This window comes from Zootermopsis nevadensis, unplaced genomic scaffold (genome assembly GCF_977971745.1).
Source record: "Zootermopsis nevadensis isolate Lab colony 2312 unplaced genomic scaffold, Znev_1.0 Znev_ptg000021l, whole genome shotgun sequence".
Lineage (NCBI taxonomy): Eukaryota > Metazoa > Arthropoda > Insecta > Blattodea > Termopsidae > Zootermopsis > Zootermopsis nevadensis.
In genome coordinates this window covers 22,847,851-22,874,524 of record NW_028259153.1, presented here as the reverse complement: position 1 = coordinate 22,874,524, position 26,674 = coordinate 22,847,851, and the positions used below count along the sequence as shown (strand labels likewise).

The 26,674-nt window shown below is 37.4% G+C and overlaps 2 long non-coding RNA genes across 3 annotated transcripts in view; one reads left to right on the top strand and one right to left on the bottom strand.

The window, feature by feature from the left end:
• LOC147873242 (uncharacterized) overlaps positions 1 to 26,674 on the bottom strand; it is a 124,506-nt gene that overhangs the window by 39,135 nt on the left and 58,697 nt on the right. The window lies entirely within an intron of this gene.
• LOC147873245 (uncharacterized) lies at positions 4,341 to 17,053 on the top strand. The gene is made up of 8 exons (XR_015536236.1): positions 4,341 to 4,410; positions 4,495 to 4,722; positions 12,074 to 12,123; positions 12,208 to 12,420; positions 13,632 to 13,681; positions 15,309 to 15,521; positions 16,710 to 16,759; positions 16,844 to 17,053. It is a non-coding gene; the product is annotated as an uncharacterized LOC147873245 (long non-coding RNA).

Here is a 26,674-nt window from a genome sequence, read left to right as displayed (position 1 = left end):
CCTGAATACGACCATTGCCACAGCCGTACCTAGGGGGCAGAGTTAATTGGTGTCATTTGAATTGGTGAGTTTTCTTGATTCCTTGTCATCTCTTCTATTTTGGTGCGTCTAAGCCCTTTGATGCATATGTGCTAACGGCACGTAGGTTTATAGCTTCCTTCAGTTTCTTCACATTTGTCAGTTAGTACGTTAAATTTTTATGAAGATTAGAATGCTATTGCGTGTAGGCCTCGATTTTCGCCTTGATGCGTTGCTTTACGGAATGTCGTAATCAGAGTCGGAGTAAATTGAAAGTCTTTTATTATGTAAATGAATGGGAAGTCAATGACGTGGGTTCCCAGCACGGAAACGTTGATGAGTAATACAATGGCATTGCTGTAACGGTCTGAAATAATTTAATAAAATGAAGGGAATTTAAGAAATATATTTTACACGCTTACAATCGGCAGTTCGTTGGTCCGCGATTGACTGCGGGTCTTTAATGCAATTGATGTGTACAGTCATCTCTGCTGTTATGCGATAGTTGCATTCATTTGAGAAGCCGGCCAGTTGAAAATCGCGTGGTAAAAATAACCTCGGTTCCTCCGCAGAGATTAAATTAGTCCTTTGATAGTTTAAAGGGCCTGGAATGAAATTGCATATGAGCAAACTCGCATATGCAAAAGTTTCCATTTCACGAATGTTTTTTCCGATTCATCGATGTCATTGGAGCAAATTCGCGTTAACGAGACATACGTAATTGTAGAGAGGACTGTATTTATAATTTTCATTCGAAATGAGCGATGTAAGAATTACGATTTAGTATAAGAATCGGTACGAGAAACATTGTAAAATGTTGTAAATAATAGTAAAATATATTTTTTTCACTTTTTGACTTTTTGGTTTCAAAATTGGCGTTGTTCTGAATCCGCGCAAATCGAGGTCCACCTGTGTGTTAACAGTAACTTGGTCTTAGTTTTTCAGGACTTGGATAAACCTGACCAGCACTTTTCTTGAGTTTTGGGCATCTCTCGATTTCAGTTGACGCATACTTGCTGGTAGTAGGAAAACTTTGTATCTTGTTGTAGGTCTTTACTACTGGTATGAATTGTCTACTTTTGCTTGTCGAACGACAAGGCCCTGTTGTGTAGGTGGTAGCAGTACTTAACTCTATACCTTTGCTTTAGTCTTTCCTTATTTGGCAGATTGTGCTTGAAATTATTATTAAAGCTACAATGATGTTGGCTGGAGCACATTAATATTTTGTTTTTGTTTTTCAGGATTTCCAACACCGCCGAAACGCTGGGTCGCAGTTACATCATCTTAATAGGTGAGCTTTTACTTCAAATTATTATTATGAAAACTGCAATTATGTTGTTGTTGTTGTTAATTCGACCTCGTTTATTTTTTTCAGGATTTCCAACACAGCCAAAACGCGGGGTCGCAGATACATCATCCTATCTTAATAGGTGAGATCTCACTTCAATTTATTATTATGAATACTGCAATTATGTTGTTGTTGTTAAGTGGATCTCATTTATCTTTTTCAGGGATTTTCAAGAACCTGAATACGACCATTGCCACAGCCGTACCTAGGGGGCAGAGTTAATTGGTGTCATTTGAATTGGTGAGTTTTCTTGATTCCTTGTCATCTCTTCTATTTTTGTGCGTCTAAGCTTTTTGATGCATATGTGCTAACGGCACGTAGGTTTATAGCTTCCTTCATTTTTTTCACATTTGTCAGTTAGTACGTTAAATTTTTATGAAGATTAGAATGCTATTGCGTGTAGGCCTCGATTTTCGCCTTGATGCGTTGCTTTACGGAATGTCGTAATCAGAGTCGGAGTAAATTGAAAGTCTTTTATTATGTAAATGAATGGGAAGTCAATGACGTGGGTTCCCAGCACGGAAACGTTGATGAGTAATACAATGGCATTGCGGTAACGGTCTGAAATAATTTAATAAAATGAAGGGAATTTAAGAAATATATTTTACACGCTTACAATCGGCAGTTCGTTGGTCCGCGATTGACTGCGGGTCTTTAATGCAATTGATGTGTACAGTCATCTCTGCTGTTATGCGATAGTTGCATTCATTTGAGAAGCCGGCCAGTTGAAAATCGCGTGGTAAAAATAACCTCGGTTCCTCCGCAGAGATTAAATTAGTCCTTTGATAGTTTAAAGGGCCTGGAATGAAATTGCATATGAGCAAACTCGCATATGCAAAAGTTTCCATTTCACGAATGTTTTTTCCGATTCATCGATGTCATTGGAGCAAATTCGCGTTAACGAGACATACGTAATTGTAGAGAGGACTGTATTTATAATTTTCATTCGAAATGAGCGATGTAAGAATTACAATTTAGTATAAGAATCGGTACGAGAAACATTGTAAAATGTTGTAAATCATAGTAAAATATATTTTTTTCACTTTTTGACTTTTTGGTTTCAAAATTGGCGTTGTTCTGAATCCGCACAAATCGAGGTCCACCTGTGTGTTAACAGTAACTTGCGTCTTAGTTTTTCAGGACTTGGATAAACCTGACCAGCACTTTTCTTGAGTTTTGGGCATCTCTCGATTTCAGTTGACGCATACTTGCTGGTAGTAGGAAAACTTTGTATCTTGTTGTAGGTCTTTACTACTGGTATGAATTGTCTACTTTTGCTTGTCGAACGACAAGGCCCTGTTGTGTAGGTGGTAGCAGTACTTAACTCTATACCTTTGCTTTAGTCTTTCCTTATTTGGCAGATTGTGCTTGAAATTATTATTAAAGCTACAATGATGTTGGCTGGAGCACATTAATATTTTGTTTTTGTTTTTCAGGATTTCAAACAGCGCCGAAACGCTGGGTCGCACATACATCATCTTAATAGGTGAGGTTTTACTTCAAATTATTATTATGAAAACTGCAATTATGTTGTTGTTGTTGTTAATTCGACCTCGTTTATTTTTTTCAGGATTTCCAACAGAGCCAAAACGCGGGGTCGCAGATACATCATCTTATCTTAATAGGTGAGATCTCACTTCAATTTATTATTATGAATACTGCAATTATGTTGTTGTTGTTAAGTGGATCTCATTTATCTTTTTCAGGGATTTTCAAGAACCTGAATACGACCATTGCCACAGCCGTACCTAGGGGGCAGAGTTAATTGGTGTCATTTGAATTGGTGTCATTTGAATTGGTGAGTTTTCTTGATTCCTTGTCATCTTTTCTATTTTCGTGCGTCTAAGCCCTTTGATGCATATGTGCTAACGGCACGTAGGTTTATAGCTTCCTTCAGTTTTTTCACATTTGTCAGTTAGTACGTTAAATTTTTATGAAGATTAGAATGCTATTGCGTGTAGGCCTCGATTTTCGCCTTGATGCGTTGCTTTACGGAATGTCGTAATCAGAGTCGGAGTAAATTGAAACTCTTTTATTATGTAAATGAATGGGAAGTCAATGACGTGGGTTCCCAGCACGGAAACGTTGATGAGTAATACAATGGCATTGCGGTAGCGGTCTGAAATAATTTAATAAAATGAAGGGAATTTAAGAAATATATTTTACACGCTTACAATCGGCAGTTCGTTGGTCCGCGATTGACTGCGGGTCTTTAATGCAATTGATGTGTACAGTCATCTCTGCTGTTATGCGATAGTTGCATTCATTTGAGAAGCCGGCCAGTTGAAAATCGCGTGGTAAAAATAACCTCGGTTCCTCCGCAGAGATTAAATTAGTCCTTTGATAGTTTAAAGGGCCTGGAATGAAATTGCATATGAGCAAACTCGCATATGCAAAAGTTTCCATTTCACGAATGTTTTTTCCGATTCATCGATGTCATTGGAGCAAATTCGCGTTAACGAGACATACGTAATTGTAGAGAGGACTGTATTTATAATTTTCATTCGAAATGAGCGATGTAAGAATTACAATTTAGTATAAGAATCGGTACGAGAAACATTGTAAAATGTTGTAAATCATAGTAAAATATATTTTTTTCACTTTTTGACTTTTTGGTTTCAAAATTGGCGTTGTTCTGAATCCGCACAAATCGAGGTCCACCTGTGTGTTAACAGTAACTTGCGTCTTAGTTTTTCAGGACTTGGATAAACCTGACCAGCACTTTTCTTGAGTTTTGGGCATCTCTCGATTTCAGTTGACGCATACTTGCTGGTAGTAGGAAAACTTTGTATCTTGTTGTAGGTCTTTACTACTGGTATGAATTGTCTACTTTTGCTTGTCGAACGACAAGGCCCTGTTGTGTAGGTGGTAGCAGTACTTAACTCTATACCTTTGCTTTAGTCTTTCCTTATTTGGCAGATTGTGCTTGAAATTATTATTAAAGCTACAATGATGTTGGCTGGAGCACATTAATATTTTGTTTTTGTTTTTCAGGATTTCAAACAGCGCCGAAACGCTGGGTCGCACATACATCATCTTAATAGGTGAGGTTTTACTTCAAATTATTATTATGAAAACTGCAATTATGTTGTTGTTGTTGTTAATTCGACCTCGTTTATTTTTTTCAGGATTTCCAACAGAGCCAAAACGCGGGGTCGCAGATACATCATCTTATCTTAATAGGTGAGATCTCACTTCAATTTATTATTATGAATACTGCAATTATGTTGTTGTTGTTAAGTGGATCTCATTTATCTTTTTCAGGGATTTTCAAGAACCTGAATACGACCATTGCCACAGCCGTACCTAGGGGGCAGAGTTAATTGGTGTCATTTGAATTGGTGTCATTTGAATTGGTGAGTTTTCTTGATTCCTTGTCATCTTTTCTATTTTCGTGCGTCTAAGCCCTTTGATGCATATGTGCTAACGGCACGTAGGTTTATAGCTTCCTTCAGTTTTTTCACATTTGTCAGTTAGTACGTTAAATTTTTATGAAGATTAGAATGCTATTGCGTGTAGGCCTCGATTTTCGCCTTGATGCGTTGCTTTACGGAATGTCGTAATCAGAGTCGGAGTAAATTGAAACTCTTTTATTATGTAAATGAATGGGAAGTCAATGACGTGGGTTCCCAGCACGGAAACGTTGATGAGTAATACAATGGCATTGCGGTAGCGGTCTGAAATAATTTAATAAAATGAAGGGAATTTAAGATATATATTTTACACGCTTACAATCGGCAGTTCGTTGGTCCGCGATTGACTGCGGGTCTTTAATGCAATTGATGTGTACAGTCATCTCTGCTGTTATGCGATAGTTGCATTCATTTGAGAAGCCGGCCAGTTGAAAATCGCGTGGTAAAAATAACCTCGGTTCCTCCGCAGAGATTAAATTAGTCCTTTGATAGTTTAAAGGGCCTGGAATGAAATTGCATATGAGCAAACTCGCATATGCAAAAGTTTCCATTTCACGAATGTTTTTTCCGATTCATCGATGTCATTGGAGCAAATTCGCGTTAACGAGACATACGTAATTGTAGAGAGGACTGTATTTATAATTTTCATTCGAAATGAGCGATGTAAGAATTACGATTTAGTATAAGAATCGGTACGAGAAACATTGTAAAATGTTGTGAATAATAGTAAAATATATTTTTTTCACTTTTTGACTTTTTGGTTTCAAAACTGGCGTTGTTCTGAATCCGCGCAAATCGAGGTCCACCTGTGTGTTAACAGTAACTTGCGTCTTAGTTTTTCAGGACTTGGATAAACCTGACCAGCAGTTTTCTTGAGTTTTGGGCATCTCTCGATTTCAGTTGACGCATACTTGCTGGTAGTAGGAAAACTTTGTATCTTGTTTTAGGTCTTTACTACTGGTATGAATTGTCTACTTTTGCTTGTCGAACGACAAGGCCCTGTTGTGTAGGTGGTAGCAGTACTTAACTCTATACCTTTGCTTTAGTCTTTCCTTATTTGGCAGATTGTGCTTGAAATTATTATTAAAGCTACAATGATGTTGGCTGGAGCACATTAATATTTTGTTTTTGTTTTTCAGGATTTCCAACACCGCCGAAACGCTGGGTCGCAGATACATCATCTTAATAGGTGAGCTTTTACTTCAAGTTATTATTATGAAAACTGCAATTATGTTGTTGTTGTTGTTAATTCGACCTCGTTAATTTTTTTCAGGATTTCCAACACAGCCAAAACGCGGGGTCGCAGATACATCATCTTATCTTAATAGGTGAGATCTCACTTCAATTTATTATTATGAATACTGCAATTATGTTGTTGTTGTTAAGTGGATCTCATTTATCTTTTTCAGGGATTTTCAAGAACCTGAATACGACCATTGCCACAGCCGTACCTAGGGGGCAGAGTTAATTGGTGTCATTTGAATTGGTGAGTTTTCTTGATTCCTTTTCATCTCTTCTATTTTGGTGCGTCTAAGCCCTTTGATGCATATGTGCTAACGGCACGTAGGTTTATAGCTTCCTTCAGTTTTTTCACATTTGTCAGTTAGTACGTTAAATTTTTATGAAGATTAGAATGCTATTGCGTGTAGGCCTCGATTTTCGCCTTGATGCGTTGCTTTACGGAATGTCGTAATCAGAGTCGGAGTAAATTGAAAGTCTTTTATTATGTAAATGAATGGGAAGTCAATGACGTGGGTTCCCAGCACGGAAACGTTGATGAGTAATACAATGGCATTGCTGTAACGGTCTGAAATAATTTAATAAAATGAAGGGAATTTAAGAAATATATTTTACACGCTTACAATCGGCAGTTCTTTGGTCCGCGATTTACTGCGGGTCTTTAATGCAATTGATGTGTACAGTCATCTCTGCTGTTATGCGATAGTTGCATTCATTTGAGAAGCCGGCCAGTTGAAAATCGCGTGGTAAAAATAACCTCGGTTCCTCCGCAGAGATTAAATTAGTCCTTTGATAGTTTAAAGGGCCTGGAATGAAATTGCATATGAGCAAACTCGCATATGCAAAAGTTTCCATTTCACGAATGTTTTTTCCGATTCATCGATGTCATTGGAGCAAATTCGCGTTAACGAGACATACGTAATTGTAGAGAGGACTGTATTTATAATTTTCATTCGAAATGAGCGATGTAAGAATTACGATTTAGTATAAGAATCGGTACGAGAAACATTGTAAAAAGTTGTAAATAATAGTAAAATATATTTTTTTGACTTTTTGGTTTCAAAATTGGCGTTGTTCTGAATCCGCGCAAATCGAGGTCCACCTGTGTGTTAACCGTAACTTGCGTCTTAGTTTTTCAGGACTTGGATAAACCTGACCAGCACTTTTCTTGAGTTTTGGGCATCTCTCGATTTCACTTGACGCATACTTGCTGGTAGTAGGAAAACTTTGTATCTTGTTTTAGGTCTTTACTACTGGTATGAATTGTCTACTTTTGCTTGTCGAACGACAAGGCCCTGTTGTGTAGGTGGTAGCAGTACTTAACTCTATACCTTTGCTTTAGTCTTTCCTTATTTGGCAGATTGTGCTTGAAATTATTATTAAAGCTACAATGATGTTGGCTGGAGCACATTAATATTTTGTTTTTGTTTTTCAGGATTTCCAACAGCGCCGAAACGCTGGGTCCCAGATACATCATCTTAATAGGTGAGCTTTTACTTCAAATTATTATTATGAAAACTGCAATTATGTTGTTGTTGTTGTTAATTCGACCTCGTTTATTTTTTTCAGGATTTCCAACACAGCCAAAACGCGGGGTCGCAGATACATCATCTTATCTTAATAGGTGAGATCTCACTTCCATTTATTATTATGAATACTGCAATTATGTTGTTGTTGTTAAGTGGATCTGATTTATCTTTTTCAGGGATTTTCAAGAACCTGAATACGACCATTGCCACAGCCGTACCTAGGGGAAGAGTTAATTGGTGTCATTTGAATTGGTGAGTTTTCTTGATTCCTTGTCATCTTTTCTATTTTTGTGCGTCTAAGCCCTTTGATGCATATGTGCTAACGGCACGTAGGTTTATAGCTTCCTTCAGTTTTTTCACATTTGTCAGTTAGTACGTTAAATTTTTTTGAAGATTAGAATGCTATTGCGTGTAGGCCTCGATTTTCGCCTTGATGCGTTGCTTTACGGAATGTCGTAATCAGAGTCGGAGTAAATTGAAAGTCTTTTATTATGTAAATGAATGGGAAGTCAATGACGTGGGTTCCCAGCACGGAAACGTTGATGAGTAATACAATGGCAGTGCGGTAACGGTCTGAAATAATTTAATAAAATGAAGGGAATTTAAGAAATATATTTTACACGCTTACAATCGGCAGTTCGTTGGTCCGCGATTGACTGCGGGTCTTTAATGCAATTGATGTGTACAGTCATCTCTGCTGTTATGCGATAGTTGCATTCATTTGAGAAGCCAGTTGAAAATCGCGTGGTAAAAATAACCTCGGTTCCTCCGCAGAGATTAAATTAGTCCTTTGATAGTTTAAAGGGCCTGGAATGAAATTGCATATGAGCAAACTCGCATATGCAAAAGTTTCCATTTCACGAATGTTTTTTCCGATTCATCGATGTCATTGGAGCAAATTCGCGTTAACGAGACATACGTAATTGTAGAGAGGACTGTATTTATAATTTTCATTCGAAATGAGCGATGTAAGAATTACGATTTAGTATAAGAATCGGTACGAGAAACATTGTAAAATGTTGTGAATAATAGTAAAATATATTTTTTTCACTTTTTGACTTTTTGGTTTCAAAATTGGCGTTGTTCTGAATCAGCGCAAATCGAGGTCCACCTGTGTGTTAACAGTAACTTGCGTCTTAGTTTTTCAGGACTTGGATAAACCTGACCAGCACTTTTCTTGAGTTTTGGGCATCTCTCGAATTCAGTTGACGCATACTTGCTGGTAGTAGGAAAACTTTGTATCTTGTTTTAGGTCTTTACTACTGGTATGAATTGTCTACTTTTCCTTGTCGAACGACAAGGCCTTGTTGTCTAGGTGGTAGCAGTACTTAACTCTATACCTTTGCTTTAGTCTTTCCTTATTTGGCAGATTGTGCTTGAAATTATTATTAAAGCTACAATGATGTTGGCTGGAGCACATTAATATTTTGTTTTTGTTTTTCAGCATTTCCAACACCGCCGAAACGCTGGGTCCCAGATACATCATCTTAATAGGTGATCTTTTACTTCAAATTATTATTATGAAAACTGCAATTATGTTGTTGTTGTTAATTTGACCTCGGTTATTTTTTTCAGGATTTCCAAAACAGCCAAAACGCGGGGTCGCAGATACATCATCTTATCTTAATAGGTGAGATCTCACTTCAATTCATTATTATGAAAACTGCAATTATGTTGTTGTTGTTAAGTGGACCTCCTTTATCTTTTTCAGGGATTTTCAAGAACCTGAATACGACCATTGCCACAGCCGTACCTAGGGGGCAGAGTTAATTGGTGTCATTTGAATTGGTGAGTTTTCTTGATTCCTTGTCATCTCTTCTATTTTGGTGCGTCTAAGCCCTTTGATGCATATGTGCTAACGGCACGTAGGTTTATAGCTTCCTTCAGTTTCTTCACATTTGTCAGTTAGTACGTTAAATTTTTATGAAGATTAGAATGCTATTGCGTGTAGGCCTCGATTTTCGCCTTGATGCGTTGCTTTACGGAATGTCGTAATCAGAGTCGGAGTAAATTGAAAGTCTTTTATTATGTAAATGAATGGGAAGTCAATGACGTGGGTTCCCAGCACGGAAACGTTGATGAGTAATACAATGGCATTGCTGTAACGGTCTGAAATAATTTAATAAAATGAAGGGAATTTAAGAAATATATTTTACACGCTTACAATCGGCAGTTCGTTGGTCCGCGATTGACTGCGGGTCTTTAATGCAATTGATGTGTACAGTCATCTCTGCTGTTATGCGATAGTTGCATTCATTTGAGAAGCCGGCCAGTTGAAAATCGCGTGGTAAAAATAACCTCGGTTCCTCCGCAGAGATTAAATTAGTCCTTTGATAGTTTAAAGGGCCTGGAATGAAATTGCATATGAGCAAACTCGCATATGCAAAAGTTTCCATTTCACGAATGTTTTTTCCGATTCATCGATGTCATTGGAGCAAATTCGCGTTAACGAGACATACGTAATTGTAGAGAGGACTGTATTTATAATTTTCATTCGAAATGAGCGATGTAAGAATTACGATTTAGTATAAGAATCGGTACGAGAAACATTGTAAAATGTTGTAAATAATAGTAAAATATATTTTTTTCACTTTTTGACTTTTTGGTTTCAAAATTGGCGTTGTTCTGAATCCGCGCAAATCGAGGTCCACCTGTGTGTTAACAGTAACTTGGTCTTAGTTTTTCAGGACTTGGATAAACCTGACCAGCACTTTTCTTGAGTTTTGGGCATCTCTCGATTTCAGTTGACGCATACTTGCTGGTAGTAGGAAAACTTTGTATCTTGTTGTAGGTCTTTACTACTGGTATGAATTGTCTACTTTTGCTTGTCGAACGACAAGGCCCTGTTGTGTAGGTGGTAGCAGTACTTAACTCTATACCTTTGCTTTAGTCTTTCCTTATTTGGCAGATTGTGCTTGAAATTATTATTAAAGCTACAATGATGTTGGCTGGAGCACATTAATATTTTGTTTTTGTTTTTCAGGATTTCCAACACCGCCGAAACGCTGGGTCGCAGTTACATCATCTTAATAGGTGAGCTTTTACTTCAAATTATTATTATGAAAACTGCAATTATGTTGTTGTTGTTGTTAATTCGACCTCGTTTATTTTTTTCAGGATTTCCAACACAGCCAAAACGCGGGGTCGCAGATACATCATCCTATCTTAATAGGTGAGATCTCACTTCAATTTATTATTATGAATACTGCAATTATGTTGTTGTTGTTAAGTGGATCTCATTTATCTTTTTCAGGGATTTTCAAGAACCTGAATACGACCATTGCCACAGCCGTACCTAGGGGGCAGAGTTAATTGGTGTCATTTGAATTGGTGAGTTTTCTTGATTCCTTGTCATCTCTTCTATTTTTGTGCGTCTAAGCTTTTTGATGCATATGTGCTAACGGCACGTAGGTTTATAGCTTCCTTCATTTTTTTCACATTTGTCAGTTAGTACGTTAAATTTTTATGAAGATTAGAATGCTATTGCGTGTAGGCCTCGATTTTCGCCTTGATGCGTTGCTTTACGGAATGTCGTAATCAGAGTCGGAGTAAATTGAAAGTCTTTTATTATGTAAATGAATGGGAAGTCAATGACGTGGGTTCCCAGCACGGAAACGTTGATGAGTAATACAATGGCATTGCGGTAACGGTCTGAAATAATTTAATAAAATGAAGGGAATTTAAGAAATATATTTTACACGCTTACAATCGGCAGTTCGTTGGTCCGCGATTGACTGCGGGTCTTTAATGCAATTGATGTGTACAGTCATCTCTGCTGTTATGCGATAGTTGCATTCATTTGAGAAGCCGGCCAGTTGAAAATCGCGTGGTAAAAATAACCTCGGTTCCTCCGCAGAGATTAAATTAGTCCTTTGATAGTTTAAAGGGCCTGGAATGAAATTGCATATGAGCAAACTCGCATATGCAAAAGTTTCCATTTCACGAATGTTTTTTCCGATTCATCGATGTCATTGGAGCAAATTCGCGTTAACGAGACATACGTAATTGTAGAGAGGACTGTATTTATAATTTTCATTCGAAATGAGCGATGTAAGAATTACAATTTAGTATAAGAATCGGTACGAGAAACATTGTAAAATGTTGTAAATCATAGTAAAATATATTTTTTTCACTTTTTGACTTTTTGGTTTCAAAATTGGCGTTGTTCTGAATCCGCACAAATCGAGGTCCACCTGTGTGTTAACAGTAACTTGCGTCTTAGTTTTTCAGGACTTGGATAAACCTGACCAGCACTTTTCTTGAGTTTTGGGCATCTCTCGATTTCAGTTGACGCATACTTGCTGGTAGTAGGAAAACTTTGTATCTTGTTGTAGGTCTTTACTACTGGTATGAATTGTCTACTTTTGCTTGTCGAACGACAAGGCCCTGTTGTGTAGGTGGTAGCAGTACTTAACTCTATACCTTTGCTTTAGTCTTTCCTTATTTGGCAGATTGTGCTTGAAATTATTATTAAAGCTACAATGATGTTGGCTGGAGCACATTAATATTTTGTTTTTGTTTTTCAGGATTTCAAACAGCGCCGAAACGCTGGGTCGCACATACATCATCTTAATAGGTGAGGTTTTACTTCAAATTATTATTATGAAAACTGCAATTATGTTGTTGTTGTTGTTAATTCGACCTCGTTTATTTTTTTCAGGATTTCCAACAGAGCCAAAACGCGGGGTCGCAGATACATCATCTTATCTTAATAGGTGAGATCTCACTTCAATTTATTATTATGAATACTGCAATTATGTTGTTGTTGTTAAGTGGATCTCATTTATCTTTTTCAGGGATTTTCAAGAACCTGAATACGACCATTGCCACAGCCGTACCTAGGGGGCAGAGTTAATTGGTGTCATTTGAATTGGTGTCATTTGAATTGGTGAGTTTTCTTGATTCCTTGTCATCTTTTCTATTTTCGTGCGTCTAAGCCCTTTGATGCATATGTGCTAACGGCACGTAGGTTTATAGCTTCCTTCAGTTTTTTCACATTTGTCAGTTAGTACGTTAAATTTTTATGAAGATTAGAATGCTATTGCGTGTAGGCCTCGATTTTCGCCTTGATGCGTTGCTTTACGGAATGTCGTAATCAGAGTCGGAGTAAATTGAAACTCTTTTATTATGTAAATGAATGGGAAGTCAATGACGTGGGTTCCCAGCACGGAAACGTTGATGAGTAATACAATGGCATTGCGGTAGCGGTCTGAAATAATTTAATAAAATGAAGGGAATTTAAGAAATATATTTTACACGCTTACAATCGGCAGTTCGTTGGTCCGCGATTGACTGCGGGTCTTTAATGCAATTGATGTGTACAGTCATCTCTGCTGTTATGCGATAGTTGCATTCATTTGAGAAGCCGGCCAGTTGAAAATCGCGTGGTAAAAATAACCTCGGTTCCTCCGCAGAGATTAAATTAGTCCTTTGATAGTTTAAAGGGCCTGGAATGAAATTGCATATGAGCAAACTCGCATATGCAAAAGTTTCCATTTCACGAATGTTTTTTCCGATTCATCGATGTCATTGGAGCAAATTCGCGTTAACGAGACATACGTAATTGTAGAGAGGACTGTATTTATAATTTTCATTCGAAATGAGCGATGTAAGAATTACGATTTAGTATAAGAATCGGTACGAGAAACATTGTAAAATGTTGTGAATAATAGTAAAATATATTTTTTTCACTTTTTGACTTTTTGGTTTCAAAACTGGCGTTGTTCTGAATCCGCGCAAATCGAGGTCCACCTGTGTGTTAACAGTAACTTGCGTCTTAGTTTTTCAGGACTTGGATAAACCTGACCAGCAGTTTTCTTGAGTTTTGGGCATCTCTCGATTTCAGTTGACGCATACTTGCTGGTAGTAGGAAAACTTTGTATCTTGTTGTAGGTCTTTACTACTGGTATGAATTGTCTACTTTTGCTTGTCGAACGACAAGGCCCTGTTGTGTAGGTGGTAGCAGTACTTAACTCTATACCTTTGCTTTAGTCTTTCCTTATTTGGCAGATTGTGCTTGAAATTATTATTAAAGCTACAATGATGTTGGCTGGAGCACATTAATATTTTGTTTTTGTTTTTCAGGATTTCCAACAGCGCCGAAACGCTGGGTCGCAGATACATCATCTTAATAGGTGAGCTTTTACTTCAAATTATTATTATGAAAACTGCAATTATGTTGTTGTTGTTGTTAATTCGACCTTGTTTATTTTTTTCAGGATTTCCAACAGAGCCAAAACGCGGGGTCGCAGATACATCATCTTATCTTAATAGGTGAGATCTCACTTCAATTTATTATTATGAATACTGCAATTATGTTGTTGTTGTTAAGTGGATCTGATTTATCTTTTTCAGGGATTTTCAAGAACCTGAATACGACCATTGCCACAGCCGTACCTAGGGGGCAGAGTTAATTGGTGTCATTTGAATTGGTGAGTTTTCTTGATTCCTTGTCATCTCTTCTATTTTTGTGCGTCTAAGCCCTTTGATGCATATGTGCTAACGGCACGTAGGTTTATAGCTTCCTTCAGTTTTTTCACATTTGTCAGTTAGTACGTTAAATTTTTATGAAGATTAGAATGCTATTGCGTGTAGGCCTCGATTTTCGCCTTGATGCGTTGCTTTACGGAATGTCGTAATCAGAGTCGGAGTAAATTGAAACTCTTTTATTATGTAAATGAATGGGAAGTCAATGACGTGGGTTCCCAGCACGGAAACGTTGATGAGTAATACAATGGCATTGCGGTAACGGTCTGAAATAATTTAATAAAATGAAGGGAATTTAAGAAATATATTTTACACGCTTACAATCGGCAGTTCGTTGGTCCGCGATCGACTGCGGGTCTTTAATGCAATTGATGTGTACAGTCATCTCTGCTGTTATGCGATAGTTGCATTCATTTGAGAAGCCGGCCATTTGAAAATCGCGTGGTAAAAATAACCCTGGTTCCTCCGCAGAGATTAAATTAGTCCTTTGATAGTTTAAAGGGCCTGGAATGAAATTGCATATGAGCAAACTCGCATATGCAAAAGTTTCCATTTCACGAATGTTTTTTCCGATTCATCGATGTCATTGGAGCAAATTCGCGTTAACGAGACATACGTAATTGTAGAGAGGACTGTATTTATAATTTTCATTCGAAATGAGCGATGTAAGAATTACGATTTAGTATAAGAATCGGTACGAGAAACATTGTAAAATGTTGTGAATAATAGTAAAATATATTTTTTTCACTTTTTGACTTTTTGGTTTCAAAATTGGCGTTGTTCTGAATCCGCGCAAATCGAGGTCCACCTGTGTGTTAACAGTAACTTGCGTCTTAGTTTTTCAGGACTTGGATAAACCTGACCAGCACTTTTCTTGAGTTTTGGGCATCTCTCGATTTCAGTTGACGCATACTTGCTGGTAGTAGGAAAACTTTGTATCTTGTTGTAGGTCTTTACTACTGGTATGAATTGTCTACTTTTGCTTGTCGAACGACAAGGCCCTGTTGTGTAGGTGGTAGCAGTACTTAACTCTATACCTTTGCTTTAGTCTTTCCTTATTTGGCAGATTGTGCTTGAAATTATTATTAAAGCTACAATGATGTTGGCTGGAGCACATTAATATTTTGTTTTTGTTTTTCAGGATTTCCAACACCGCCAAAACGCTGGGTCGCAGATACATCATCTTAATAGGTGAGCTTTTACTTCAAGTTATTATTATGAAAACTGCAATTATGTTGTTGTTGTTGTTAATTCGACCTCGTTAATTTTTTTCAGGATTTCCAACACAGCCAAAACGCGGGGTCGCAGATACATCATCTTATCTTAATAGGTGAGATCTCACTTCAATTTATTATTATGAATACTGCAATTATGTTGTTGTTGTTAAGTGGATCTCATTTATCTTTTTCAGGGATTTTCAAGAACCTGAATACGACCATTGCCACAGCCGTACCTAGGGGGCAGAGTTAATTGGTGTCATTTGAATTGGTGAGTTTTCTTGATTCCTTGTCATCTCTTCTATTTTCGTGCGTCTAAGCCCATTGATGCATATGTGCTAACGGCACGTATGTTTATAGCTTCCTTCAGTTTTTTCACATTTGTCAGTTAGTACGTTAAATTTTTATGAAGATTAGAATGCTATTGCGTGTAGGCCTCGATTTTCGCCTTGATGCGTTGCTTTACGGAATGTCGTAATCAGAGTCGGAGTAAATTGAAACTCTTTTATTATGTAAATGAATGGGAAGTCAATGACGTGGGTTCCCAGCACGGAAACGTTGATGAGTAATACAATGGCATTGCTGTAACGGTCTGAAATAATTTAATAAAATGAAGGGAATTTAAGAAATATATTTTACACGCTTACAATCGGCAGTTCGTTGGTCCGCGATTGACTGCGGGTCTTTAATGCAATTGATGTGTACAGTCATCTCTGCTGTTATGCGATAGTTGCATTCATTTGAGAAGCCGGCCAGTTGAAAATCGCGTGGTAAAAATAACCTCGGTTCCTCCGCAGAGATTAAATTAGTCCTTTGATAGTTTAAAGGGCCTGGAATGAAATTGCTTATGAGCAAAGTCGCATATGCAAAAGTTTCCATTTCACGAATGTTTTTTCCGATTCATCGATGTCATTGGAGCAAATTCGCGTTAACGAGACATACGTAATTGTAGAGAGGACTGTATTTATAATTTTCATTCGAAATGAGCGATGTAAGAATTACGATTTAGTATAAGAATCGGTACGAGAAACATTGTAAAATGTTGTAAATAATAGTAAAATATATTTTTTTGACTTTTTGGTTTCAAAATTGGCGTTGTTCTGAATCCGCGCAAATCGAGGTCCACCTGTGTGTTAACAGTAACTTGCGTCTTAGTTTTTCAGGACTTGGATAAACCTGACCAGCACTTTTCTTGAGTTTTGGGCATCTCTCGATTTCACTTGACGCATACTTGCTGGTAGTAGGAAAACTTTGTATCTTGTTTTAGGTCTTTACTACTGGTATGAATTGTCTACTTTTGCTTGTCGAACGACAAGGCCCTGTTGTGTAGGTGGTAGCAGTACTTAACTCTATACCTTTGATTTAGTCTTTCCTTATTTGGCAGATTGTGCTTGAAATTATTATTAAAGCTACAATGATGTTGGCTGGAGCACATTAATATTTTGTTTTTGTTTTTCAGGATTTCCAACACCGCCGAAACGCTGGGTCGCAGATACATCATCTTAATAGGTGTGCTTTTACTTCAAATTATTATTATGAAAACTGCAATTATGTTGTTGTTGTTGTTAATTCGACCTCGTTTATTTTTTTCAGGATTTCCAACACAGCCAAAACGCGGGGTCGCAGATACATCATCCTATCTTAATAGGTGAGATCTCACTTCAATTTATTATTATGAATACTGCAATTATGTTGTTGTTGTTAAGTGGATCTCATTTATCTTTTTCAGGGATTTTCAAGAACCTGAATACGACCATTGCCACAGCCGTACCTAGGGGGCAGAGTTAATTGGTGTCATTTGAATTGGTGAGTTTTCTTGATTCCTTGTCATCTCTTCTATTTTTGTGCGTCTAAGCCCTTTGATGCATATGTGCTAACGGCACGTAGGTTTATAGCTTCCTTCAGTTTTTTCACATTTGTCAGTTAGTACGTTAAATTTTTATGAAGATTAGAATGCTATTGCGTGTAGGCCTCGATTTTCGCCTTGATGCGTTGCTTTACGGAATGTCGTAATCAGAGTCGGAGTAAATTGAAACTCTTTTATTATGTAAATGAATGGGAAGTCAATGACGTGGGTTCCCAGCACGGAAACGTTGATGAGTAATACAATGGCATTGCGGTAACGGTCTGAAATAATTTAATAAAATGAAGGGAATTTAAGAAATATATTTTACACGCTTACAATCGGCAGTTCGTTGGTCCGCGATTGACTGCGGGTCTTTAATGCAATTGATGTGTACAGTCATCTCTGCTGTTATGCGATAGTTGCATTCATTTGAGAAGCCGGCCAGTTGAAAATCGCGTGGTAAAAATAACCTCGGTTCCTCCGCAGAGATTAAATTAGTCCTTTGATAGTTTAAAGGGCCTGGAATGAAATTGCATATGAGCAAACTCGCATATGCAAAAGTTTCCATTTCACGAATGTTTTTTCCGATTCATCGATGTCATTGGAGCAAATTCGCGTTAACGGGACATACGTAATTGTAGAGAGGACTGTATTTATAATTTTCATTCGAAATGAGCGATGTAAGAATTACGATTTAGTATAAGAATCGGTACGAGAAACATTGTAAAATGTTGTAAATAATAGTAAAATATATTTTTTTGACTTTTTGGTTTCAAAATTGGCGTTGTTCTGAATCTGCGCAAATCGAGGTCCACCTGTGTGTTAACAGTAACTTGCGTCTTAGTTTTTCAGGACTTGGATAAACCTGACCAGCACTTTTCTTGAGTTTTGGGCATCTCTCGATTTCAGTTGACGCATACTTTCTGGTAGTAGGAAAACTTTGTATCTTGTTGTAGGTCTTTACTACTGGTATGAATTGTCTACTTTTGCTTGTCGAACGACAAGGCCCTGTTGTGTAGGTGGTAGCATTACTTAACTCTATACCTTTGCTTTAGTCTTTCCTTATTTGGCAGATTGTGCTTGAAATTATTATTAAAGCTACAATGATGTTGGCTGGAGCACATTAATATTTTGTTTTTGTTTTTCAGGATTTCCAACAGCGCCGAAACGCTGGGTCCCAGATACATCATCTTAATAGGTGAGCTTTTACTTCAAATTATTATTATGAAAACTGCAATTATGTTATTGTTGTTGTTAATTCGACCTCATTTATTTTTTTCAGGATTTCCAACAGAGCCAAAACGCGGGGTCGCAGATACATCATCTTATCTTAATAGGTGAGATCTCACTTCAATTTATTATTATGAATACTGCAATTATGTTGTTGTTGTTAAGTGGATCTCATTTATCTTTTTCAGGGATTTTCAAGAACCTGAATACGACCATTGCCACAGCCGTACCTAGGGGGCAGAGTTAATTGGTGTCATTTGAATTGGTGAGTTTTCTTGATTCCTTGTCATCTTTTCTATTTTCGTGCGTCTAAGCCCTTTGATGCATATGTGCTAACGGCACGTAGGTTTATAGCTTCCTTCAGTTTTTTCACATTTGTCAGTTAGTACGTTAAATTTTTATGAAGATTAGAATGCTATTGCGTGTAGGCCTCGATTTTCGCCTTGATGCGTTGCTTTACGGAATGTCGTAATCAGAGTCGGAGTAAATTGAAAGTCTTTTATTATGTAAATGAATGGGAAGTCAATGACGTGGGTTCCCAGCACGGAAACGTTGATGAGTAATACAATGGCATTGCGGTAACGGTCTGAAATAATTTAATAAAATGAAGGGAATTTAAGAAATATATTTTACACGCTTACAATCGGCAGTTCGTTGGTCCGCGATTGACTGCGGGTCTTTAATGCAATTGATGTGTACAGTCATCTCTGCTGTTATGCGATAGTTGCATTCATTTGAGAAGCCGGCCAGTTGAAAATCGCGTGGTAAAAATAACCTCGGTTCCTCCGCAGAGATTAAATTAGTCCTTTGATAGTTTAAAGGGCCTGGAATGAAATTGCATATGAGCAAACTCGCATATGCAAAAGTTTCCATTTCACGAATGTTTTTTCCGATTCATCGATGTCATTGGAGCAAATTCGCGTTAACGAGACATACGTAATTGTAGAGAGGACTGTATTTATAATTTTCATTCGAAATGAGCGATGTAAGAATTACGATTTAGTATAAGAATCGGTACGAGAAACATTGTAAAATGTTGTAAATAATAGTAAAATATATTTTTTTGACTTTTTGGTTTCAAAATTGGCGTTGTTCTGAATCCGCGCAAATCGAGGTCCACCTGTGTGTTAACAGTAACTTGCGTCTTAGTTTTTCAGGACTTGGATAAACCTGACCAGCACTTTTCCTGAGTTTTGGGCATCTCTCGATTTCAGTTGACGCATACTTGCTGGTAGTAGGAAAACTTTGTATCTTGTTGTAGGTCTTTACTACTGGTATGAATTGTCTACTTTTGCTTGTCGAACGACAAGGCCCTGTTGTGTAGGTGGTAGCATTACTTAACTCTATACCTTTGCTTTAGTCTTTCCTTATTTGGCAGATTGTGCTTGAAATTATTATTAAAGCTACAATGATGTTAGCTGGAGCACATTAATATTTTGTTTTTGTTTTTCAGGATTTCCAACAGCGCCGAAACGCTGGGTCCCAGATACATGATCTTAATAGGTGAGCTTTTACTTCAAATTATTATTATGAAAACTGCAATTATGTTGTTGTTGTTGTTAATTCGACCTCGTTTATTTTTTTCAGGATTTCCAACACAGCCAAAACGCGGGGTCGCAGATACATCATCTTATCTTAATAGGTGAGATCTCACTTCAGTTTATTATTATGAATACTGCAATTATGTTGTTGTTGTTAAGTGGATCTCATTTATCTTTTTCAGGGATTTTCAAGAACCTGAATACGACCATTGCCACAGCCGTACCTAGGGGGCAGAGTTAATTGGTGTCATTTGAATTGGTGTCATTTGAATTGGTGAGTTTTCTTGATTCCTTGTCATCTTTTCTATTTTGGTGCGTCTAAGCCCTTTGATGCATATGTGCTAACGGCACGTAGGTTTATAGCTTCCTTCAGTTTTTTCACATTTGTCAGTTAGTACGTTAAATTTTTATGAAGATTAGAATGCTATTGCGTGTAGGCCTCGATTTTCGCCTTGATGCGTTGCTTTACGGAATGTCGTAATCAGAGTCGGAGTAAATTGAAAGTCTTTTATTATGTAAATGAATGGGAAGTCAATGACGTGGGTTCCCAGCACGGAAACGTTGATGAGTAATACAATGGCATTGCGGTAACGGTCTGAAATAATTTAATAAAATGAAGGGAATTTAAGAAATATATTTTACACGCTTACAATCGGCAGTTCGTTGGTCCGCGATTGACTGCGGGTCTTTAATGCAATTGATGTGTACAGTCATCTCTGCTGTTATGCGATAGTTGCATTCATTTGAGAAGCCGGCCAGTTGAAAATCGCGTGGTAAAAATAACCTCGGTTCCTCCGCAGAGATTAAATTAGTCCTTTGATAGTTTAAAGGGCCTGGAATGAAATTGCATATGAGCAAACTCGCATATGCAAAAGTTTCCATTTCACGAATGTTTTTTCCGATTCATCGATGTCATTGGAGCAAATTCGCGTTAACGAGACATACGTAATTGTAGAGAGGACTGTATTTATAATTTTCATTCGAAATGAGCGATGTAAGAATTACGATTTAGTATAAGAATCGGTACGAGAAACATTGTAAAATGTTGTGAATAATAGTAAAATATATTTTTTTCACTTTTTGACTTTTTGGTTTCAAAACTGGCGTTGTTCTGAATCCGCGCAAATCGAGGTCCACCTGTGTGTTAACAGTAACTTGCGTCTTAGTTTTTCAGGACTTGGATAAACCTGACCAGCAGTTTTCTTGAGTTTTGGGCATCTCTCGATTTCAGTTGACGCATACTTGCTGGTAGTAGGAAAACTTTGTATCTTGTTGTAGGTCTTTACTACTGGTATGAATTGTCTACTTTTGCTTGTCGAACGACAAGGCCCTGTTGTGTAGGTGGTAGCAGTACTTAACTCTATACCTTTGCTTTAGTCTTTCCTTATTTGGCAGATTGTGCTTGAAATTATTATTAAAGCTACAATGATGTTGGCTGGAGCACATTAATATTTTGTTTTTGTTTTTCAGGATTTCCAACAGCGCCGAAACGCTGGGTCGCAGATACATCATCTTAATAGGTGAGCTTTTACTTCAAATTATTATTATGAAAACTGCAATTATGTTGTTGTTGTTGTTAATTCGACCTCGTTTATTTTTTTCAGGATTTCCAACAGAGCCAAAACGCGGGGTCGCAGATACATCATCTTATCTTAATAGGTGAGATCTCACTTAAATTTATTATTATGAATACTGCAATTATGTTGTTGTTGTTAAGTGGATCTCATTTATCTTTTTCAGGGATTTTCAAGAACCTGAATACGACCATTGCCACAGCCGTACCTAGGGGGCAGAGTTAATTGGTGTCATTTGAATTGGTGAGTTTTCTTGATTCCTTGTCATCTTTTCTATTTTGGTGCGTCTAAGCCCTTTGATGCATATGTGCTAACGGCACGTAGGTTTATAGCTTCCTTCAGTTTTTTCACATTTGTCAGTTAGTACGTTAAATTTTTATGAAGACTGGAATGCTATTGCGTGTAGGCCTCGATTTTCGCCTTGATGCGTTGCTTTACGGAATGTCGTAATCAGAGTCGGAGTAAATTGAAACACTTTTATTATGTAAATGAATGGGAAGTCAATGACGTGGGTTCCCAGTACGGAAACGTTGATGAGTAATACAATGGCATTGCGGTAACGGTCTGAAATAATTTAATAAAATGAAGGGAATTTAAGAAATATATTTTACACGCTTACAATCGGCAGTTCGTTGGTCCGCGATGGACTGCGGGTGTTTAATGCAATTGATGTGTACAGTCATCTCTGCTGTTATGCGATAGTTGCATTCATTTGAGAAGCCGGCCAGTTGAAAATCGCGTGGTAAAAATAACCTCGGTTCCTCCGCAGAGATTAAATTAGTCCTTTGATAGTTTAAAGGGCCTGGAATGAAATTGCATATGAGCAAACTCGCATATGCAAAAGTTTCCATTTCACGAATGTTTTTTCCGATTCATCGATGTCATTGGAGCAAATTCGCGTTAACGAGACATACGTAATTGTAGAGAGGACTGTATTTATAATTTTCATTCGAAATGAGCGATGTAAGAATTACGATTTAGTATAAGAATCGGTACGAGAAACATTGTAAAATGTTGTGAATAATAGTAAAATATATTTTTTTGACTTTTTGACTTTTTGGTTTCAAAATTGGCGTTGTTCTGAATCCGCGCAAATCGAGGTCCACCTGTGTGTTAACAGTAACTTGCGTCTTAGTTTTTCAGGACTTGGATAAACCTGACCAGCACTTTTCTTGAGTTTTGGGCATCTCTCGATTTCAGTTGACGCATACTTGCTGGTAGTAGGAAAACTTTGTATCTTGTTGTAGGTCTTTACTACTGGTATGAATTGTCTACTTTTGCTTGTCGAACGACAAGGCCCTGTTGTGTAGGTGGTAGCAGTACTTAACTCTATACCTTTGCTTTAGTCTTTCCTTATTTGGCAGATTGTGCTTGAAATTATTATTAAAGCTACAATGATGTTGGCTGGAGCACATTAATATTTTGTTTTTGTTTTTCAGGATTTCCAACAGCGCCGAAACGCTGGGTCGCAGATACATCATCTTAATAGGTGAGCTTTTACTTCAAATTATTATTATGAAAACTGCAATTATGTTGTTGTTGTTGTTAATTCGACCTCGTGTATTTTTTTCAGGATTTCCAACAGAGCCAAAACGCGGGGTCGCAGATACATCATCTTATCTTAATAGGTGAGATCTCACTTCAATTTATTATTATGAATACTGCAATTATGTTGTTGTTGTTAAGTGGATCTCATTTATCTTTTTCAGGGATTTTCAACAACCTGAATACGACCATTGCCACAGCCGTACCTAGGGGGCAGAGTTAATTGGTGTCATTTGAATTGGTGAGTTTTCTTGATTCCTTGTCATCTTTTCTATTTTGGTGCGTCTAAGCCCTTTGATGCATATGTGCTAACGGCACGTAGGTTTATAGCTTCCTTCAGTTTTTTCACATTTGTCAGTTAGTACGTTAAATTTTTATGAAGATTAGAATGCTATTGCGTGTAGGCCTCGATTTTCGCCTTGATGCGTTGCTTTACAGAATGTCGTAATCAGAGTCGGAGTAAATTGAAACTCTTTAATATGTAAATGAATGGGAAGTCAATGACGTGGGTTCCCAGCACGGAAACGTTGATGAGTAATACAATGGCATTGCGGTAACGGTCTGAAATAATTTAATAAAATGAAGGGAATTTAAGAAATATATTTTACACGCTTACAATCGGCAGTTCGTTGGTCCGCGATGGACTGCGGGTCTTTAATGCAATTGATGTGTACAGTCATCTCTGCTGTTATGCGATAGTTGCATTCATTTGAGAAGCCGGCCAGTTGAAAATCGCGTGGTAAAAATAACCGCGGTTCCTCCGCAGAGATTAAATTAGTCCTTTGATAGTTTAAAGGGCCTGGAATGAAATTGCATATGAGCAAACTCGCATATGCAAAAGTTTCCATTTCACGAATGTTTTTTCCGATTCATCGATGTCATTGGAGCAAATTCGCGTTAACGAGACATACGTAATTGTAGAGAGGACTGTATTTATAATTTTCATTCGAAATGAGCGATGTAAGAATTACGATTTAGTATAAGAATCGGTACGAGAAACATTGTAAAATGTTGTAAATAATAGTAAAATATATTTTTTTGACTTTTTGGTTTCAAAATTGGCGTTGTTCTGAATCCGCGCAAATCGAGGTCCACCTGTGTGTTAACAGTAACTTGCGTCTTAGTTTTTCAGGACTTGGATAAACCTGACCAGCACTTTTCTTGAGTTTTGGGCATCTCTCGATTTCACTTGACGCATACTTGCTGGTAGTAGGAAAACTTTGTATCTTGTTTTAGGTCTTTACTACTGGTATGAATTGTCTACTTTTGCTTGTCGAACGACAAGGCCCTGTTGTGTAGGTGGTAGCAGTACTTAACTCTATACCTTTGATTTAGTCTTTCCTTATTTGGCAGATTGTGCTTGAAATTATTATTAAAGCTACAATGATGTTGGCTGGAGCACATTAATATTTTGTTTTTGTTTTTCAGGATTTCCAACACCGCCGAAACGCTGGGTCGCAGATACATCATCTTAATAGGTGAGCTTTTACTTCAAATTATTATTATGAAAACTGCAATTATGTTGTTGTTGTTGTTAATTCGACCTCGTTTATTTTTTTCAGGATTTCCAACACAGCCAAAACGCGGGGTCGCAGATACATCATCCTATCTTAATAGGTGAGATCTCACTTCAATTTATTATTATGAATACTGCAATTATGTTGTTGTTGTTAAGTGGATCTCATTTATCTTTTTCAGGGATTTTCAAGAACCTGAATACGACCATTGCCACAGCCGTACCTAGGGGGCATAGTTAATTGGTGTCATTTGAATTGGTGAGTTTTCTTGATTCCTTGTCATCTTTTCTATTTTCGTGCGTCTAAGCCCTTTGATGCATATGTGCTAACGGCACGTAGGTTTATAGCTTCCTTCAGTTTTTTCACATTTGTCAGTTAGTACGTTAAATTTTTATGAAGATTAGAATGCTATTGCGTGTAGGCCTCGATTTTCGCCTTGATGCGTTGGTTTACGGAATGTCGTAATCAGAGTCGGAGTAAATTGAAACTCTTTTATTATGTAAATGAATGGGAAGTCAATGACGTGGGTTCCCAGCACGGAAACGTTGATGAGTAATACAATGGCATTGCGGTAACGGTCTGAAATAATTTAATAAAATGAAGGGAATTTAAGAAATATATTTTACACGCTTACAATCGGCAGTTCGTTGGTCCGCGATTGACTGCGGGTCTTTAATGCAATTGATGTGTACAGTCATCTCTGCTGTTATGCGATAGTTGCATTCATTTGAGAAGCCGGCCAGTTGAAAATCGCGTGGTAAAAATAACCTCGGTTCCTCCGCAGAGATTAAATTAGTCCTTTGATAGTTTAAAGGGCCTGGAATGAAATTGCATATGAGCAAACTCGCATATGCAAAAGTTTCCATTTCACGAATGTTTTTTCCGATTCATCGATGTCATTGGAGCAAATTCGCGTTAACGAGACATACGTAATTGTAGAGAGGACTGTATTTATAATTTTCATTCGAAATGAGCGATGTAAGAATTACGATTTAGTATAAGAATCGGTACGAGAAACATTGTAAAATGTTGTAAATAATAGTAAAATATATTTTTTTGACTTTTTGGTTTCAAAATTGGCGTTGTTCTGAATCCGCGCAAATCGAGGTCCACCTGTGTGTTAACAGTAACTTGCGTCTTAGTTTTTCAGGACTTGGATAAACCTGACCAGCACTTTTCCTGAGTTTTGGGCATCTCTCGATTTTAGTTGACGCATACTTGCTGGTAGTAGGAAAACTTTGTATCTTGTTGTAGGTCTTTACTACTGGTATGAATTGTCTACTTTTGCTTGTCGAACGACAAGGCCCTGTTGTGTAGGTGGTAGCATTACTTAACTCTATACCTTTGCTTTAGTCTTTCCTTATTTGGCAGATTGTGCTTGAAATTATTATTAAAGCTACAATGATGTTGGCTGGAGCACATTAATATTTTGTTTTTGTTTTTCAGGAATTCCAACAGCGCCGAAACGCTGGGTCCCAGATACATCGTCTTAATAGGTGAGCTTTTACTTCAAATTATTAATATGAAAACTGCAATTATGTTGTTGTTGTTGTTAATTCGACCTCGTTTATTTTTTTCAGGATTTCCAACAGAGCCAAAACGCGGGGTCGCAGATACATCATCTTATCTTAATAGGTGAGATCTCACTTCAATTTATTATTATGAATACTGCAATTATGTTGTTGTTGTTAAGTGGATCTCATTTATCTTTTTCAGGGATTTTCAAGAACCTGAATACGACCATTGCCACAGCCGTACCTAGGGGGCAGAGTTAATTGGTGTCATTTGAATTGGTGAGTTTTCTTGATTCCTTGTCATCTCTTCTATTTTCGTGCGTCTAAGCCCTTTGATGCATATGTGCTAATGGCACGTAGGTTTATAGCTTCCTTCAGTTTTTTCACATTTGTCAGTTAGTACGTTAAATTTTTATGAAGATTAGAATGCTATTGCGTGTAGGCCTCGATTTTCGCCTTGATGCGTTGCTTTACGGAATGTCGTAATCAGAGTCGGAGTAAATTGAAACTCTTTTATTATGTAAATGAATGGGAAGTCAATGTCGTGGGTTCCCAGCACGGAAACGTTGATGAGTAATACAATGGCATTGCGGTAACGGTCTGAAATAATTTAATAAAATGAAGGGAATTTAAGAAATATATTTTACACGCTTACAA